At 43.8% G+C, this 19916-nt stretch overlaps 1 protein-coding gene across 1 annotated transcript in view; it reads right to left on the reverse strand.

The window, feature by feature from the left end:
• The window catches only part of LOC122556804 (dihydropyrimidinase-related protein 3-like), a 180221-nt gene that overhangs the window by 118499 nt on the left and 41806 nt on the right, over positions 1 to 19916 (reverse strand). The gene's annotated exons all lie outside the window — the stretch shown is intronic.

Genomic DNA, 19916 nt, shown 5'->3' on the forward strand with positions numbered 1-19916 from the left:
CTTATGCCCAAAATGTTGATTCTCCTGCTCCTTGAATGCTGCCTGACCTCCTGTGCTTTTCCAGCACCGCACTCTCGACTCTGATCTCCAGCATCTACTGTCCTCNATGAAGGGCTTATGCCCAAAATGTTGATTCTCCTGCTCCTTGAATGCTGCCTGACCTCCTGTGCTTTTCCAGCACCGCACTCTCGACTCTGATCTCCAGCATCTACTGTCCTCACTTTCTCTTGAGCTGGCATTAGCAGATCATTAAAAGGTCATTAAACAATCTGCAAGTCCTGGCTCTCAAATGGTCCCAGAACCAGGTTCTGACGTCCCTTGTATTTTTGTTTTATTTTTCCCTCATTAAGATCCAGAGATTTGCAGATGTACCTTTTCAGAACTCATGTTGCGTTGAGCACCATGATCTGCTTGCGTGGACTTAGCTAATTGACACAAGCAGTCATTTCGATTGTGCGAAAGTGAGGAACTGCAGATGCTGGAGATCAGAGTCAAGAGTCTGGTGCTGGAAAAGCACAGCAGGTCGGGCAGCATCCGAGGAGCAGGAGTGTCGACATTTCAGCAAAAGCCCTTCATCAGTCATTTCGATTGTGTCCAGTGGCCCGCAAGAGTCTTTAAAACAGCCAAAACAATAAGGAAAGGAAAAGGTTGGAACACTTGTGCTCCAGTCTGAAGACCCTTCTTCACGCAATTGCTAGATTATGCCAACTCACTCTTTGACCCTATGGTCATAAGCAAGGCACATGTCTGACAGTCCAAGTGCACAAGCCTCCAGCAGGATTGGAAGTAGACAGTGAGCATGACAGTGAAGCTGACGGTTAATTGTTTGAGACAAAGCTGGGAGAGAAGGTGAACCAAGAAGAGGATGCAGAGATGCTTCAGTGTGATTTGGACAAATTGAGCAAGTGGGGAAATGCATGGCAGATGAAATATAATGTGGACATATGTGAGGTTATTCACTTTGGTCACAAAAATAAACAGGGAGGCAGATTATTATCCGAATGGGGATTAGATTGGGAAGGGAGAGGTGAAGTGAGATTTGAATTTCCTTGCACATCCATCGCTGAAAGGAAGCATGCGGATTCCGCAACAACGGCAAATGATACGTTGATCTTCACATTCAGAGAATTTGTGTGCAGGACCAGGGATCTGTTGCTGCAATTATGTAGGGCTTTGGTGAAATCACATGTGGAGTACAGTGTGTAGTGTTCATCTCCTAATCTGAGGAAAGATGTTCTGGCCATGGAGGGAATGAAAATAAGGTTGGACTGATGGCAGGACTAATGTATTGGATTGGTTAATGGAGTTTAGAAAAATGAGGTTGGAGGGGCAAGGGTTGGGGAGATCTCATGGATCTCTATAAAATTCTAACAAAACTAGTCAGTGTTAATGCAGTAAGGATGTTCCTGATGATTGTGGAATCCAGGCCCAGGGATCTTAGTCTAAGGATACTGGGTAGGTCCTTTAGGACTGCAGTGAGGAAAAATTTCATCCACAGAGTAGTGAGCCTGTGAAGGTCATTGCCCCAGGAAGCAGTTGAGACCAAAACATTTCAAGAAAGAGTTATAGTTCTTAGGGCTAAAGGGATCAAAAGCCATCTGGAGAAAGCAGGAACAGGAGTCTGAGTTGGATGATCAGCCATGATCATATCGAGACTGCAGCAGTCTTGAAGGGCTGAATGGCCTACTCCTGCTCCTGTTAAATGTACTTTGATGCTAATTGGAAAGTTCCTGTTGTAGCGCAGATCGGAGGTGGAAAGTTGGCCTTTCCTGCAGCCATGGGAGTATATTTGAAACAGGTTTGTGTATCGTGGCAATTATTGAACCATGTCTCTTCAGACTCAGTGGAATGAAAATCAACAGCGATGTATAATAGGCAACTGGACCACAATCACCTCCTTTAGCAAGTCAAAACGGCCCGAACGATCAGTAGCAGAGCACACCTAGTCAGACATTAGGACAATCTTATTTAGTGTTAATTTTGAACATAATTGTTACAGTATGTATTGTAGAAAGCTTATAAATAAATAATGGTCCTATTCACTCCAAGTTCCAAACATATAATTACCAACAAGAGTGCTTGTAGCTATGGCAACTGTACTTCCATTTGTGAAATGAAACCAAGTTAATGTACAAAATAGTAAGTATCTGGGTGGAGTGAAAGACTATAATCAATCAGTGCTTCACACTTGTATGTTATGATACCAATGGAATCATCAGGATTAAGTTACAGGTCTTCTCATCCCTCCTGCAAGACTCTGCTTCGATCTACAATCCTGTTACATTCATTACTTTGACCTTATTCTAGTCTCGCTGGGTTTATAATGAATTCTCTCTCATGGGCTTAAAGCTTCTGGAATGATTCAAGGTTGCAGATGCTTAGGCGGGTCAGCAAGCAATCAGTCCTTGACTCCGCGTTGTCTTAGGAAGAGGAGGCAAAGATTAAATTGTGGTAAAAGTAAAGCTTCACAAAATTCTCCAGCAGCTATTTTCCAATGCAACTTGACCCAGCATTTCAGCGAATACATTTTGACATAATCCAGGTTTCTCTTTCGCTAGAAGTGGCCACGTAAACTGAAACTAAACAGAGATCATTCCACTTTGAACACTGAAAGGAAGGGCTTAGTGTTGTACTTGCATTCCATTTGGTTTTATGAAAAGAAAGCACTTCCACTTGAACCTCAGAGGAATTCAAATGTGGCCATGCGTCCACATTTAGAAAAAAATTCTGCTGCTTCTAACACCAGGCAGGATATGACCTTTACACCAGGGTGACATGCCTGTCAGACTATATCCTGCCTGATAAAATGATGTTCCACTGCCAGAAATCAATTTATTAAGAGGACTCTGTTATATGTTTTGTTTTACTGCATAAATACTAGAAACACAGTCTCCCAATAAAATGCAACCCTGCTTTCATTTTTCTGTTCAGAAGGTGCTGACTCTGAAACGGGCTTCATAACCTTTGACCTCATTCAAGTGGCCCGTGAGCAGTGAGTCTCAACAGCTAATTCCTCATACGTACTGACATTCAATGTTTCACATGGCATTAAGGAAATGACATGCATATTGTACCCATATTTAGGCCTATATCTCAGGAAGGATGTATTGGCACTGGAGCGTGTTTTCTTTTTCAAATTCATGGAATGAGGGTATCACTGGCGAGGCCAGCATTTATTGCCCATCCCTAATTGCCCAGAGGGCAGTTAAAAGTCAACTACATTGGTGTGAGTCTGGAGTCACATGTAGACCAGACCAGATAAGGATGGACAGATTTCCTTCCCTGAAGGACATTAGTGAACCAGATGGGGTTTTCCAACAATCGACAATGGTTTCAAGGCCATTAAACTCTTAATTGCAGATTTTTTTTGTTGTATTTAAATTCCACCATCTGCCAGGGGAAGATTCTAACCCAGGTCCCCAGAACATGGGCTCGGTCTCTGGATTAACAGTCTTGTAATAATACCACTAGGCTATCGCCTCATACCATCAGAGGATGTACACCAGAATGGCCTCAGGAATGAAAAGGTTAACATATGAGAAACATTTGAGGACTCTGGGTCCAAATTCGTTGGAGTTTAGAAGGATGGTGGGGGGGGGGGTGGTCTAATTGAAACATACAGAATACTGTATGGCCTGGGCAGAGTGGATGTTTCCATTGGTAGGAGAGACTTGGATCCATGGGCACAACCTTACAGTAAAGGGAAGACCTTTTAGAACAGAGATAAGGAGAAATGTCTTCAGCCAGAGAGTGGAATCTATGGAATTCACTGCCACAGAAGGCTGTGGAGGTCACGTCATTGAATATATTTAAGATGGAGATAGATAGGATCTTGATTGTCCAGGGGTTCATGGGGAGAAAGCAGGAAAATGGGGTTGAGAAACTTATCAGCCTTGATTGAATGGCTGAAACAGAAAACCTGCAGATGATGGAATCCAAGGTAGCAAAGCAGGAGGCTGGAAGAACACAGCAAGCCAGGCAGCATCAGGAGGTGGAGACATCAATGTTTCGGGTGGAACCCTTCTTCAGTATGGGGGTGGGTATAATGAGAGCTGCAGATGGGGGCAGTAGAATGGGGGAGGGGTTTGGATGGGGAGAGTGGTGGGGTGTTGAGGTAGGGATAGGTAAGCACAGGTAGAGGGTTCGACCTGGTTGGTCGATGGGAGGAATGAATCCAGTTGGTGGCTGGAAAGAAGGGTTGGTCAGGCAAATGGAAGGGAGGGGGATGGGCTGAGAGGGGAGTGGGGGGAAAGGAAGGGAGGTTATTTGAAAGTGGAGAACTCATTGTTGAGTCTTCCAGGCTGTAGACTGCCTAGGCAGAAGATGAGGCATGGTTCATGATTGAATGGCGGAGCAGACTCGATGGTGCTGAATGCCCTAATTTTTGCTCCAATGTCTTGTGGTCTCTTATGGTCTTAAATGCAAGCCCATTTTCCACTGAGAATTTGTCCTCTGAAAGTCCAGTGGTAGCTGGAAATGATTCAGCCCTCGGTCTATTGGAGCTGAAAATGTGTTGCTGGAAAAGTGCAGCAGGTCAGGCAGCATCCAAGGAGCAGGAGAATCAACGTTTCAGGCATAAGCCCTTGCCCGAAACGTCGATTCTCCTGTTCCTTGGATGCTGCCTGACCTGCTGCGCTTTTCCAGCAACACATTTTCAGCTCTGATCTCCAGCATCTGCAGTCCTCACTTTCTCCTCTGTCTATTGGAGCCATACCTGAGAAACGAGAGTACGTAGGAAGCAGGGTGGATGTAGATTCCATTGGCATCAGGCCAGTGTTGAGGGAAGAAGAGAGAAAATATTCAGCAGTTTGGAGGAAAGCAAAGAGAAATTACTTCAAAACTGAGATGAGGAGAAACTACCACTCTCAGAGGCTTGTGAACCTGTGGAGCTCTCTGCCCCAGAGTGCAGTGAATCAATCAACAGATTCAAGAAAAAAGTTGGTATGTGAAGAGGGAGATAAAGTGCAATGGAGAGCAGGCAGAAAATGGAGTTAGGACCAAGATATGATCACCCATGATCACGAGGAGTAGCTCAAATAGCTGAACTGCTTACTCCTTTTCCTAATTCCTAATTCCAGTTCCTTGAAAGAAGTCAGAATTGTGTCAGTTATAAACAATCTCACCACAGGAACCTGGATTCCAGTCTCATACTGAGTACATAAAACCGAGCTGATCATATAGAATCCTAACAGTGTGGAAGCAGTGTGAATTCATCTCATCAAGCCTACACTGACCCTCTGAAGAGCATCCCACCCAGACTCACCTCATGTCTAATCCACTAGGAGAAAGTGAGGACTGCAGATGCTGGAGATCAGAGTAGAGAGTGTGGTGCTGGAAAAGCACAGCAGGTCAGGCAGCATCTGAGGAGCAGGAGAATTGATGTTTCGGGCATAATCCCTTCATTAGGAATGAAGCCTGATGAAGTATTTTTGGGCGAAACGTCAATTCTCCTGCTCCTCAAATGCTGCCTTCCTAATCCACCAAACCTTCTCATCCCTAGACACTATGGGCAGTTTAGCATGGCCAATCCACATAATCCAGGCACCTTTGGACTGTGGGAGGAAACCGGAGCAAACCCACAGTGACACATGGAGAATGTGCAAACTCCACACAGACAGTTGCCTGAGGCTGGAATCAAACCTGGGTCTCTGACACTGTGCGGCAGCACTGAGTCACCATGGCACCCACTCATACACGAGTGCAGCACTGAGGGAACACTGCGGTCAGAAGTGAGTCTTCAGGTGTGACCCAATGAAGGTCCAGATGAAGTTACAAAATCCTACTTTGAAGGAGAATGACAGAATTACCCATGGTGCTCTAATCAAGAGCAAAGGACATACTGGCACTGGAACGTGTCCAGCGGAGATTCACACGGATGATCCCTGGAATGACAGGTCTAACATATGAGGAACGGCTGAGGATACTGGGATTGTATTCGTTGGAGTTTAGAAGAATGAGGGGAGACTTAATAGAGACGTACAAAATAATACATGGCTTGGAAAAGGTGGATGCTAGGAAATCTGATGATGTTCAATGAATGTGTTACCGGGGTAGCACATCTAGAGGAATTAAGGGCTACGGGGGGAACGCTGGTAAGTGGAGCTGAAATGCGCATCAGCCATGATTGAATGGCGGAGTGGACTCGATGGGCCGAATGGCCTTACTTCCACTCCTATGTCTTATGGTCTTATGGTCTTATCTCCAAAAGATAAATACAGATTATCAGGTCATCATTGTATTATTAGCCACTTCCATAATTTAAAAAAAGCATTGGTCGAATATGGATTCCTATATTCTGCATTCCCATATTCCTGTGGCCCTGATATCCTGACACAACAGAAGGAAGAAAGGAAGGGAGGAAATGGATGACAATTTGGAGAAGGGAGAATAATGTGAGAGTGAAGAATTTTGAACTGGTACTTTTCAAGAAGAGGACAGTTAGTGGCACCATTAACAGAGACAAGGATAAAATATCAATTATGGAAGAGGAGTAACACAGTTTGATTAGAGAGTGAAGAGATCCAGGAACTGAAGTCATTGGACATAAAAGCTTCCAGCTAAGGGTTTAATAGCTTAGTTCTTCGGGTGTCAATGACTTGGATCCTGAAGCATTTGGTGTCTCTATGAATTGCTCCTTGAGGGGTTCAGTGTCTCTGTGAGTTTGGGTGAATGGGGTAAAAGTCTCAGTGAGTTGAGGGGTACAGTAAATCTCAGTAAATCAGATCCTGAGGGGTACAATACTTCTGCGAACTGCGTCAGTGAGTTTAACCTGCCTCTGAGAAGGGAGTGGAGGGAGTTCGGTGTCACTCTGACTCAGGTCCTGAAGGACAACAGCGTTTCCCAGAGCAATGGAAGGAGGAGAGAGTGAGGCGCCAACCAATGACGAAGTTTCTTGGAATGTTTAAAATCACAGCTCAGTCCATCAAGTACCCAATATATTATCAATAAGGAGCCCCGAGATCTCAATAAACAGGAATGTTTGCATGGAACATAAAACACTACAGTGCAGTACAGGCTCTTTGGCCTTCGATATTGTGCCAACCTGTGAAACCAATCTGAAGCCCATCTAACCTACACTATTCCATTCTTATCTATATGCCTATCCGATGACCATTTAAATGCCCTTAAAGTTGGCAACTTTACTACTGTTGCAGACAGTGCATTCCACGCTCCTACGACTCTCTGAGTAAAGAAACTACCTCTGACATCTGACCTATATCTATCATCCCTCAATTTAAAGCTAGGTCTCATGCTAGCCAGTGCCATCTGAGGGAAAAGGATCTTACTGTCCACCCAATCTAATCTTCTGATTATCTTTTATGTCTCAATTAAGTCGCCTCTCAAACTTCTTCTCTCGAACGAAAGCAGCCTCAAGTCCCTTAGTCTTTCCTCATAAGACATTCCTTCCATTCCAGGCAACATCCTAGTAAATCTCCTCTGAATCCTTTCCAAAGCTTCCACATCCTTCCTATAATGTGGTGACCAGAACTCTCTGCAATACTCCAAGTGTGGCCGCACCAGAGATTTGTACAGCTGCAGCATGACCTCATGGTTCCGAAACTCAATCCCTCTACCAATAAAAGCTAACACACTGTATGCCTTCTTAACAACCCTATCAACCTGGGTGGCAACTTTCAGGGATCCATGTACCTGGACACTGAGCTCTCTCTGCTCACCTACATGATCAAGAGTCTTACCATTAGCCCAGTGCTCTGCATTCCTGTTACTCCTTCCAAAGTGAATCATCTCACACTTTTCTGCATTAAACTCCATTTGCCACCTCTCAGCCCAGCTCTGTAGCTTATCTCTGTCTCTCTGTAACCTACGACTTCCTTCATCACTATCCACAGCTCTACCAACCTTAGTGTCATCCACAAATTTACTAACCCAGCCAGGTCATTTATAAAAATAAACAAACAACAGCGGACCCAAAACATATCCTTGCGGTACCCCACTAGTAACTGAACTCCAGGATGAATATTTCTCATTAACCACCACTCTCTGTCTTCTTTCAGCTAGCCAATTTCTGATCCAAACCTTTAATCACCCTCCATCTCATGGCCCCTGTATTTTGTGCAATAGCCTACTGTGGGGAACCTTATCGAATGCCTTACTGAAACCCATATACACCACATCATCCGCTTTACCCTTATCCAGTTGTTTGGTCACCTTCTCAAAGAACTCAATAAGGTTCATGAGGCACGACCTACCCTTCACAAAACCATGTTGACTAGCCCTAATCAACTTATTCATCTTTAGGTGATTATAAATCCTATCGCTTATAACTCTTTCCAACACTTTACCCACAACTGAAGTAAGGCTCACAGGTCGATAATTTCCAGGGTTGTCTCTACTCCCTTCTTGAACAAGGGAACAACAGTTGCTATCCTCCAGTCTTCTGGCAATATTCCTGTAGACAATGATGACATAAAGGTCAAAGCCAAAAGCTCAGCAATCTCCTACGTGGCTTCCAAGAGAATCCTTGGATAAATCCCATCCGGCACTGGGGACTTATCTATTTTTATACATTCCAGAATTGCTAACACCTCCTCCTTATGCACCTCAATCCCATCTCGTCTAATAGTCCACATCTCAGTATTCTTCTTGACAACATTGTCTTTTTCCTGTGTGAATACAGATGAAAAGTATTCATTTAGCGCCTCTGACTTCGATCTCCTCTGACTCTACGCACAACTTCCTACTATTATGCTTGATTGGCGATAATCTTTCTATTGCTGGTACAGCCTTAGGGTTTTCCTTGTTCCTATCCACCAATTACTCCTCATGACCCCTTCTGGCTCTTCTTAGCTTTCTCTTTAGATCTTTCCTGGCTAAATTGTAACTCTCAAGCGCCCCAACTGAGCCATCACATCTCATCCTAACATAAGCCTTCTTCTTCATCTTGACAAGAGGTTCAACTTGCTTAATAAACCACAGCTCCCATGCTCAACAGCTCCCTCCCTGCCTGACAGGTGCATACCTATCAAGGACCCACAGTAGCTGGTCCTTGAATAAGCTCCACATTTCAACTGTGCCTATCTCCTGCAGTTTCCTTCCCCATCCTATGCATCCTAAATCTTGCCTAATCACATTGTAGTTGCCTTTCCCCCAGCTATAATTCTTGCCCTGCAGTGTATACCTACCCCTTTCCATTGCTAAAGTAAACATAACTGAACTGTGGTCACTGTCATCAAAGTGCTCACCTACCTCCAAATCTAATACCTGGCTGGGTTCATTACCCAGTACCAAATCTAATGTGGCCTCCCCCCTTGTTGACCTGTCTACATACTGTGTCAGGAAACCCTCCTGCACAAGTTGGACAAAAACTGATTTATTTAAAGTACTTGAACTATAGTATTTCCAGTTAATATTTGGAGAGGTAAACTCCCCCATAACAACTACCCTGTTACTGTCACCCCTATCGAGGATCATCTTTGCTATCCTTACCTCTACATCTCTGGACCTATTTGGAGGCCTACAGAAAACCTGCAACAGGGTAACCTCTCCTTTCCTGTTTCTAACCTCAGCCCATGCTACCTCAGTAGACGAGTCCTCAAAGATCCTTTCTGCTACCCTTTCTCCTTTCTGCTACTGTCTTTGACTACAAGTGCCACACCTCCCCATCTTCTCTGTTCTTACTGAAACATCTAAATCCTGGAACCTGCAACAACCATTCCTGTCCCTGGTCTATCCATGTCTCTGAAATGGCCACAACATCGAAATCCCAGGTATCAAAATCCCTGCTGCAAGTTTACCCACCTTATCCCGGATGCTCCTGGTGTTGAAGTGGACAAACTTTAAATCAACTTCTTGCTTGCCGGTGCCTTCTTGCAATCTTGAAATCTTAGTTCTAACTTCACTACTCTCTTCCTCCCATATACACGAACTACAATTTTGGTTCTCAACCACGTGTTGAATTAGTTTAAACCCACCCAAAGAGCATGAGCAAACTTCACCCCCCAGGATATTGCTACCCGTCTGGTTCAGGTGAAGACCGTCCTGTTTGTAGAGTTCCCACCTACCCAAGAAAGAGTTCCAATTATCCTGGAATCCAAAACCCTCCCTCCTGCACCATTCCTGTAGCTGTGTGTTCAACTCCTCTCGCTCCCCATTCCTCGCCTCGCTAGCACATGGCACAGTCAACAAACCATAGATAACAACTCTGTTTGACCTAGCTCTTAGCTTCCACTGTAGCTCCCTGAATTTCTGCTTTAAATCCCCATCTCTCTTCCTACCTATGTCGTTGGTGTCTATGTGGACCATGACTTGGGGCTGCTCCCTGTCCCCCTCAAGGATCCCGAAAACACGATCAGAGATGAACCCTGGCACATGGAGGGCAACGCACCAACCGTGAGTCTTTCCCGTTCCCACAAAACCTCCTATCTGTCCCCTAACTATGGAGTCCCCAATGACTAATGCTCTGCTCCTCTTCCCCCTACCCTTCTGAGCAACAGGGACAGACTCTGTGCCAGAAACCTGTGCCCCATTGCTTGCCCCTGGTAAGTCTCCACCTCCTACAATACCAAAACGGTATACTTGTTGTTGAGGGGAATGGCCGCAGGGGATTCCTGCACTGCCTGCTGGTTCCCTTTCCATCCCCTGACGGTAACCCATCTACCTTCTTCTTCACCTGAGGTGTGTCTACCTCCCTGTAACCCCTCTCAATAACTCCCTCCACCTCCCGAATGATCTGAAGTTCATCCAGCTCCAGTGCATATTTTTTTCTGTCATCCTAAACAAGAACTAAGGCTTTCTCCCTCTCCTCATTGGATATATGTGCAGCAACACACATGTTACCTTACATTAACTGTGCATGCATGTCATGCTATTGAAAATTCCAAAAGACATTTATTACAGCTAACTGTAACACAAAGATTACATGACTCAGACACAAGTGTTTGAAATAATATGAAGATGTTATGTTAAAACAGAGGAGCATTGAGCAGCATGCTTCCAGTGGCATGTCATGCTTCAAGTGATCCCATGAAAGATGGAGTAGGGCACTTTTATAACCTCAAGTCACATATTATGATACAATGATGCGATCATGACTGTGTCTCTTAAAGACACACTGACACATGGATCATGAAATGCCACTTATTGCCACTTGCATGCAACATATATATAGGCACATATTGTTATTTCAATAATAGGGAAAAGCAGAATTCATAAGGCTAACACTTCAAACTTCATTGTAATGCTTTGAAACTTTTGCGAACTTGTCCTCAACTCATTATCATTTATCCCTCTGGAGCGGTGCTTTTTTTGTGACAACTCAGTTGTCTTGGTTCCCGTGGCTGTCACTCAACAACAACACACAATCATTGAGGTGTTCTTCCTCAATCTCTTTGTGCATTTTTGGTGTGCTATATATTATCTGAGTTGGCTTCTCTTCCTTTGCAACGCAGCACCATGATCAGTAATGATTTCATTGATCTGGAATGGCCGCATATTCTGGAAACCTTTGCTCATGTGGAAATATTTCTGTTTGGATTTCTAAAACTCTCCCTCTGCCCAGTGTGCAGTTTTGATAGTTCTCTGTCAGTTCACTCACTGATTTTCTTATTCATTCTCCTCCATATTTGAAGGAAGATGTACCCTGTATTGTGTCTCAAATTGGCAACTGGTTGGTGGGCAAGGCCATTTGCACTTGCCACAAGATGAATGGAGATAGTAATCCCTTCTCCATTGGCACGGCACAAAAATGCAGCAGCGCAAAGTGAAAATCTTTCTTTGTTGCACAAAACGTAATGCTTATTGATTTGATAACCCACATCGCACGTTCTGCAGGATTGTTGAGAATGGATAGTGGAGTGGCAATGTGATATAGATCACTCCGCACTCAGTTCATATATCTTGAAATGGTTTATTAATGTGCTGTGATCAGCTACCTGATCCTAAATATCTAGTGCGTTGAAAATAGTGCTCATCATTTCAGTGACAGTCACTGCATTACTAAGTTGAACAATGGGAAATTTAGAGAGGTAATCAGTCACAAGGATGTAATCTCCCATATGTGCTGTGATTGGATCCATATGTACAAGGAATGAATGCAACATCAGTTGGGTGTAGATGCTCCCTTCACTGCTGGGGTTATTACAATTGGCATGTCTGGCATGCATTCATGTGCCTTTGAATATCTTGATTCATCCCTTGCCAACATCACTTTTCGGCCATCTTGCACATTCAATACCCACATATCCCTTGTGCAACATGGACATAAAATCTTCCTGTAATGCTTTTTTGTCTTAGCATTTGCTCGCTCTGGAAATGATGTGCCTGATATGCCAAAGTTGTCCCTGTATAGCCAACACAAACGAACCTCCCAGCTGCTACCTTTTTACTGTCAGGCCATTGCTATATGAGGGTTTTTTCCGTGGAGGATCCAATTGTTCTTGTCCTGGCTTCGGTCCCTTGAAGATTGCTTCTTTAAGTTTTGGAATTTTTCGATTAAGAATCGAAGGCTTGTCGTAGCAGGTTTCTGTCTGTAGATGGCATTTGCACCAAAAAAAGAACTGGAACATTGTGGGTATTTTAAAAAATATTTTGTGCCAATTTTGGAAAAAGAATATTTTTGAGCCAATCAACATCATGGCACAGGCAAGAGTTGTTAATGTAGAAAGCATTATTTATTAAGTGTTTATAAGCTGTTACTTCTTCTCGGAGTAGTTTGGAGTTGTGCTTTTAGGATCATTTTAATTATCTTTTTTAAAATTGGCTCAGCAAAGAGGGAGAAGTTCTCATTATGTTTCAGCGTAGGACTGTGGCCTTCAGTTTTGATTGTTTTTGTAACTTCGGACTTTTTAATTTGAAAAAAAAAACACGCGATCTGAGCGATTGCATTTAGCCCGAAAAGAATCAACATTCTAATCACAAGAAATTAACTCTGTCTTCCTGGTGCTCAGACCGAAATGGTTGTCTGTACTCACAGAAAGTGATGCTGCTGTTTGTCTACACTCTTTGATGCCCAACTGTTGTTGTCTGGTTGAATTTTAATGAGTTTTCCAAATATCTACCACCAAGATATTGGAGTCTTTTTATAGATAGCCACGATGCAAAACATGATGTAAGTGTTGCTGGCCACATGGTATTTTTCTTGATGATAAAATGCCTATGTTATCTCCTGGACGTGAGAAATTGGGCAATAATAGTGTGGTATTGACAAATCCAATACATATTTATTCATAGTTAACCATAATATGATTGAAGTGTATTGCACCAGTAGCGTTAAGTGAAGGAGTAAATGTAGGGGAATGGATCTGGGTGGGTTACGCTTCGGCGGGTCGGTGTGGACTTGTTGCGCCAAATGACCTGTTTCCACACTATAAGTAATCTAATCTAATCTAAACAGTATTGAGAGCCATGATTACAGTTGTATGTCAGACATCTGATGATCCTAGGGTAGGATGGAGCATTAGACCTTCATACTTGCAAGTTGCATGCTGTTATGTGGAATAGCATCATAAGGACACCTGTTTAAGAGATACTGACCACAAGAAATAACTTAATAAGTTTGCGGATGACACCAAAATTGATGGTGTAGTGAACAGTGAAGAAAATCATCTAAGATTATAAAGAGATCTTGATCAATTGGGTCAATGGGCTAAAGAGTGGCATATTGAGTTTAATTTGGATAAATGCGAGGTATTGCATTTTGGTTAAAGGGCAGGACATATACAATTAAAAGTAGGGCCAAGGGTAGTGTTAGCAATTTTTGAGAAGAGTTGTAGCTTGGGTTGATGTTAAGTATGTAAGGTAGCTCGCTGAGCTGGAAGGTTTGTTTTCAGACGTTTCGTCACCATGAATTGGTAACATCATCAATTGAACAGAGAGACCCAGGGGTTCAGGTAAATACTTCTTTGAAATTTGTATCAAATGTAGACAGGGTGATTAAGCACGCATTTAGCACACTTGCATTCATTGCTCAGATCTTTGAGTAAAGGGGTTGAAGCATTATGGTAAAATTGTACAAGGCGTTGGTAGGGCCTCTTCTGGAGTATTGTGTCCAGTTCTGCTCGTGCTGTTATAGGAAGAATATTATTAAGCTGGAGAGATCTGAGAAGAGATTTACCAGGGTGTTGTTGGGAATGGAGGGTTTGAGTTATAAGAGAAGGCTAGAAAGGCTGGGACATTTTTCACTGGAGTGTAGGAGGTTGAAGGGTGACCTTATAAAATTATGACGGGCACAGACAAGGTGTCTTTTCCCTGGGGTGGGGGATTTCAAGACTAGAAGGCATATTTTTAAAGTGAAAGGAGAAAGATTTTAAAAGACATGGGGGGCAACGTTTTTGCACGAAGAGTGGTAGGTATTTGGATTGAACGTCCAGAGGAAGTAGTGGATGTGCACACAGTTACAGTGTTAAGAGACATTTAGATAAGTACACAAAGAAGAAATGTTTGGAGGGATATGGGCCAAGCAGAGGCAGGTGGGACTAGTTTAGTTTGGGATTATGGTCAGCATGGACTGGTTGGACCGAAGGATTTGTTTCCGTATTGAACGATTGCCATTGTTTCTGGTATTTTTCAGCCAAACCAATAGCAAATAATAGTCAATTCTAGTGCCTTACTAGCCAATTAGACGAACTTGTAGGGTCTTTACCCTCTGAACATTATTCGTGAAGGCAAATTCTCAATTTTAATTGAAAAGCTTCTATAGGGTGACATGGTGGCTCAGTGGCTAGCACTGCTGCCTCACAGCAACAGAGAATGGGGTTCGATTCCAGCCTCAGGTGACTGTCTGTGTGGAGTTTGAGCACTTGCTCTGTGTCTGTGTGGGCTTCCTCCACGTGCTTTCTGTGAGTACAGACAATCATATCGGTCTGAGCACCAAGAAGGTTGAGTTAATTTCTTGTGATTAGAATGTTGATTCTTTCCAGGATAGACAAGATTGCATGATGTTTTTAAAAATTAACAAGTCCGAAGTTACAAAAACAATCAAAACTGAAGGCCACAGTCCTACGCTGAAACATAATGAGAACTTCTCTCTCTTTCGTCCCACGGTCAAAAGATGTGCAGGTTGGGAGGGACTGGCCATGGGAAATTGCATATAGTGTTCAGGATGTGCAGGCTAGGTGGGTTAGGCATGGGAAATGCGTGGTTATGGGGATAGGGTAGCGGGGGTGGGATGCTCTTCAGAGGGTCAGTGTGGACTGGATGGGTCGAATGGCTTATTTCCACACTGTAGGGATTCTAAGACAGCATGAATGCGTCATTTTCTGATATGCCATGAAATAGAAGTCAATTCTACATGAAGGACCATTTGCCACAACTTGGATTAGCCACACCTGATAATTACGTTTCAACGTTAAGGAACTACAATACAGGATTGCATGCGTGTAAAACCGAGGAAGCAGCGCGAGATAGAAATTCATGTTTGTACAGCCAAGGGATCAGGTCAAAGTGATAAAGGAGCCAGTGACAGTGCCATCAGGTGGCAGCTATGTATCTATCACCTGCTTGCTCAGACTTATTTTAAGCTCTTCCAGAGCCATTCAGCTCCTGAGTAGCTGCCAGACCTCACCACAGCCCTGGCTAAGAAATGTTCAGAAGAGATGAGCTTAAGAGAAGAGGTGAGAATGATTGTTTCTGACCTCAAGGCAAAATTTTGACTGTGTGTGACACCAAGGAAAAGCTGCAGATGCTGGAAATCAGAAACAAAAACAAAAACAGAAATCGTTGGAAAAACTCAACAGGTCTGGCAGCATCTGTGGAGAAAAGTCAGAGTTAACACTACTGATGGAGCTGGGAAAGGTTGGTATTTATGCAGAATACAGGGTCAGGGGATGGGCAGAGTAAACTGTAGCTGAAAATGTGTTGCTGGAAAAGTGCAGCAGGTCAGGCAGCATCCAAGGAGCAGGAGAATCGACGTTTCGGGCATGAGCCCTTCTTCAAGAAGGGCTCATGCCCGAAACGTCGATTCTCCTGCTCCTTGGATGCTGCCTGACCTGCTGCGCTTTTCCAGCAACATATTTTCAGCTCTGATTTCCAGTATCTGCAGTCCTCACTTTCTCCTCAGAGTAAACTGTAGGTGAAGAGATAGCCCAAAGAGAGAGAACAACAGTTGAACAGACAAAGGAGGGTAAAGGTCAGCATAGGATTAATGGGGACCTTTAGCAGCTGACAATGGGTTATATGCAGCAGCAGTCCATGTGATACCAAGACCTCGGCACGGTGGCCCAGTGGTTAGCACTGCTGCCTCACAGCGCCTGTAGACCCGGGTTCAATTCCCGACTCAGGCGACTGACTGTGTGGAGTTTGCACATTCTCCCCGTGTCTGCATGGGTTTCCTCCGGGTGCTCCGGTTTCCTCCCACAGTCCAAAGATGTGCGGGTCAGGTGAATTGGCCATGCTAAATTGCCCGTAGTGTTAGGTTAAAGGGGTAAATGTAGGGGTATGGGTGGGTTGCGCTTCGGCGGGTCGGTGTGGACTTGTTGGGCCGAAGGGCCTGTTTCCACACTGTAAGTAATCTAATCTAATCTAAACCTGGTGTGTCCAGACTCTATATCAAGTTCAACAATTTTAGGGTTTGAGGCCAGGTCCTTACCCCAAACCCTAAACACTAGGCCTTGTCATCCCATGTAGACAAGGAGGAGGCTGGAAGAACACAGCAAGTCAGGTAGCATCAGAAGGTGGAGAAGCCGACATTTCGGGTGTAACCCTGCTTCAGGACTGGGGGTGGGTGTGGGGGGGAGCTGCAGATAAAGGTGATGGTGGGGGCAGGGTGGTGAGGTGGGGAGAGGTGAAGACAGATAGAGGGTACCACCTGGGAGGGATGGGAGGTCAATGGAAGGAATGAATCCAGTAGGTGGACTTCTCCACCTCCTGATGCTGCCTGGCTTACTGTGTTCTTCCAGCCTCCTGCTTGTCTACCTTGTTGTCCCATAGGATGCTAACACACATAACCCATTATTAGTTCCTAATAGACCTCATTAGTTATTAGTTCCTAATTATTAGTTACTAATAGACCTCATTAGCAGCCATTCCTTCTCCTAGGCTGACCTTTAACCACTCATTTCTCTATCCAACAGTGTTTCTCGCGCTGCCTTTGGGCTCTACCTCCATCTGCCATTTACTTTCCCCCTTCACTTCACCCATCTTCTGCATATATATAAACTTTTCCCTTGCTACCATCAGTTCTGAAGGAGGGTCACTGGACCCGAAACGTTAACTCTGACCTCTGTGACATCGGGTAGCCTTAGTGAAACTGGGATCCATGGAAATTGCAGGAGAACTTTCCACTGATTGGAGTCATACCTAGTCATAGGAAGATGGTGGTGGTTGTTGGAGGCCTGAGAACATCCCTGCTAATCCCCAGGATAGTGTCTAGGCCAAACTCTTCATCAGTGACCTTCTTCCCATCATAAGATCAGAAGTGGGAATACTTGATAATTACTGCATGATGTTTAGAACCATTCTATACCTCGCAAATGATAAGGCAGTTCTTGTCAAAATGCAGCAAGAAATGGACAATATTCAGATGGAGGGTGATGAATAGTAAGTGCCATTGGCAAATGGCAGGAAATGAGCATTTCCAACAAGATAGTGTCTAATTATCTCTCCTTGACATTCAATAGCATTACCATCACTGAATTCCCTCATTATCAACATTTGAGGGTTTACTGTTGATGTAAAACTAAACGCTATTTTCCAATATTTCACCATCAAAATCCTGGAACTCCTTTCCTAATACTGCTGTGGGTACTTCTACCCACGATGGACTACAGCGATTCAAGATGGCAGATCATCACTCAAGGAAATTAGTGATCGGCAGTACATAATTCTCATATCCCATTAAATTAAATTAAATGGAATGTGCCTTCCTTCATCCATCACGATAAATTGATGCCCCTCGGTTTGACATGATATTTCAAACAGATGTTAAAGACTCTGTGGTGCATTTTGTAGGAGAAAAGTTCACAGGTGACTTGCTCAGCATTTTATCTTCAACCCACCTCAAACAAGGAGCTGATGTGTTCTCCGTGGGGCAAAGAAGATTAAGGAGAGATTTAACACAGATGATCATAATTATGACGGGGCCTGGTCAAGCAGATAAGGTGAAACTGTGTAGGCTGGAGGCTTGGTAACCAGGGAACAAAGACCGAAAATAATTGGTATGCGAAAGAGAGAGGAGATGAGCAAAGATGTTTTCACTCAACAAACCATTATGGTTTGAAATGCACTGTCTGCAAGAGTAATGGAAGCAGATTCAATCATAACCTTTGAAAGGGAAGCTCAATAATGAAAGACTTACAGGGCTATAGGGGAAAACAGTGAATAAGGCTAACTGGATAGATCTATCAAAAACCCAACACAGGTTTTATGGACTGGGAAGAGTGCCTCTCTGCTGTATGGGTTCTGTGATTCTGTACCCCACCACAGGGACATTCACTGGTCCCTTACTTTAACATAGTTCCTGTGTAAAACATGACTGCAACATTTTCTGGACATATCTATTTGATAAGATCTGATTGTGCCTCAACGCTGCTTTCCTGTCTGTCTTAATTGAGGATCTTGCCATGAAGAATTGCACAAGCTAATGACCCTCTGGGAGAGAAAGCAAATTCTCCTCACCCCGGTTTTAAATAGGAGACGCGGTCATTTTAAAGGGATGTCCCCGAGTTCTGATCGCCCACACAAAGGAGAAACTTGCAACAGTCACCGTGTCTGAAAATGAAGATGTCGCAGGGGAAATATAAAACACAAACGTGCACAAACATGGTCCACCTTCATCCTATCAAGGAGACAATATTTAAAATTGGTCAGCTACAAGTGTAATTAAAATGAATTATCAGAGGAAGGTGGATTCAATTAACTGAAGTCGCACTGTACAATTTAAGTAGGAAAGTGCTTTGAGGCGAGTTCTTAACTACCCTTAACAATAAGATCATGGAAGAAGTTGATAAATTGTACAAAACTGGTGTCGGTGCATAAGATAAGGCAAATGGTTTCCACCACATAAAGGCAAGGCTGCAATAAAATTTTCTTTGCATCGTTGTATACTATCTCATCCATGAACAAGAATCCCACAGATCCTCCAAACAATTTCCCAGTATTCGTCCATCTACACCCTTTCCTCTTTAAAATTCTCAAATCCCTAGTCACCCCAAACTCTTTGCATGTCACCCCCATCATTCCTGAATCTCTAACTCTTTTCCATCCTGTTTCGCTTCACCCACACCATCCATCATACCAAACATTAATTGTTCATGTAGCCTTTCAACTTTTGACTCTTGTAAGTACAAAGTTGGGATGATGGAAGAGTGTGGAGAAGAGACCACAGAACTGTTGTTATTAGTGTCCGTAGCAGCAAATGTACATGATCACAAGAACTCAAGGACTTGGATACACACCAGTCACCAGATCACATATGACTGGACATTCACTCATCACTAAGCCACCAGGAATTGGAGATGAACAGAGTATTTGACTCACTGACAGCATGCCTGTTTCTGAACAAAGCTTTACAGGGTTTTAATCTCGCATCTCACATCTCACATCTCACATCTCACCGGTGGCATGGTGGCTCAGTGGTTAGCACTGCTGCCTCATGATGCCAGGGACCTGGCTTCAAATCCAGCCTCGGGTGACTGTCAATGTGGAGTTTGCACGTCCTCCTTGTGTCTGCGTGGGTTTCCTCCCATGGTCCAACAATGTGCAGGTTAGGGTGGATTGGCTGTGCTATAGTGTTCAGGGATGTGTAGGTTAGGTGCCTCAGTCAGGGGTAAATATAGAGTAGGGGAATGGGTCTGGGTGGGTTACTCTTTTGTGGATTTGTAGGGCCAAATGTCCTATTTTCACACTGTAGGGATTCTATGAATATGAGGGATGGAAATGAGAGCTCCAGTCCTGAATTCTGAATTGATGACCATAAGATAGAGAAGTAGATTTAGGTCATTTGATCCATCAAATCTGCTCCA

This window comes from Chiloscyllium plagiosum, chromosome 14 (assembly GCF_004010195.1).
Source record: "Chiloscyllium plagiosum isolate BGI_BamShark_2017 chromosome 14, ASM401019v2, whole genome shotgun sequence".
Classification (NCBI taxonomy): Eukaryota; Metazoa; Chordata; class Chondrichthyes; order Orectolobiformes; family Hemiscylliidae; genus Chiloscyllium; species Chiloscyllium plagiosum.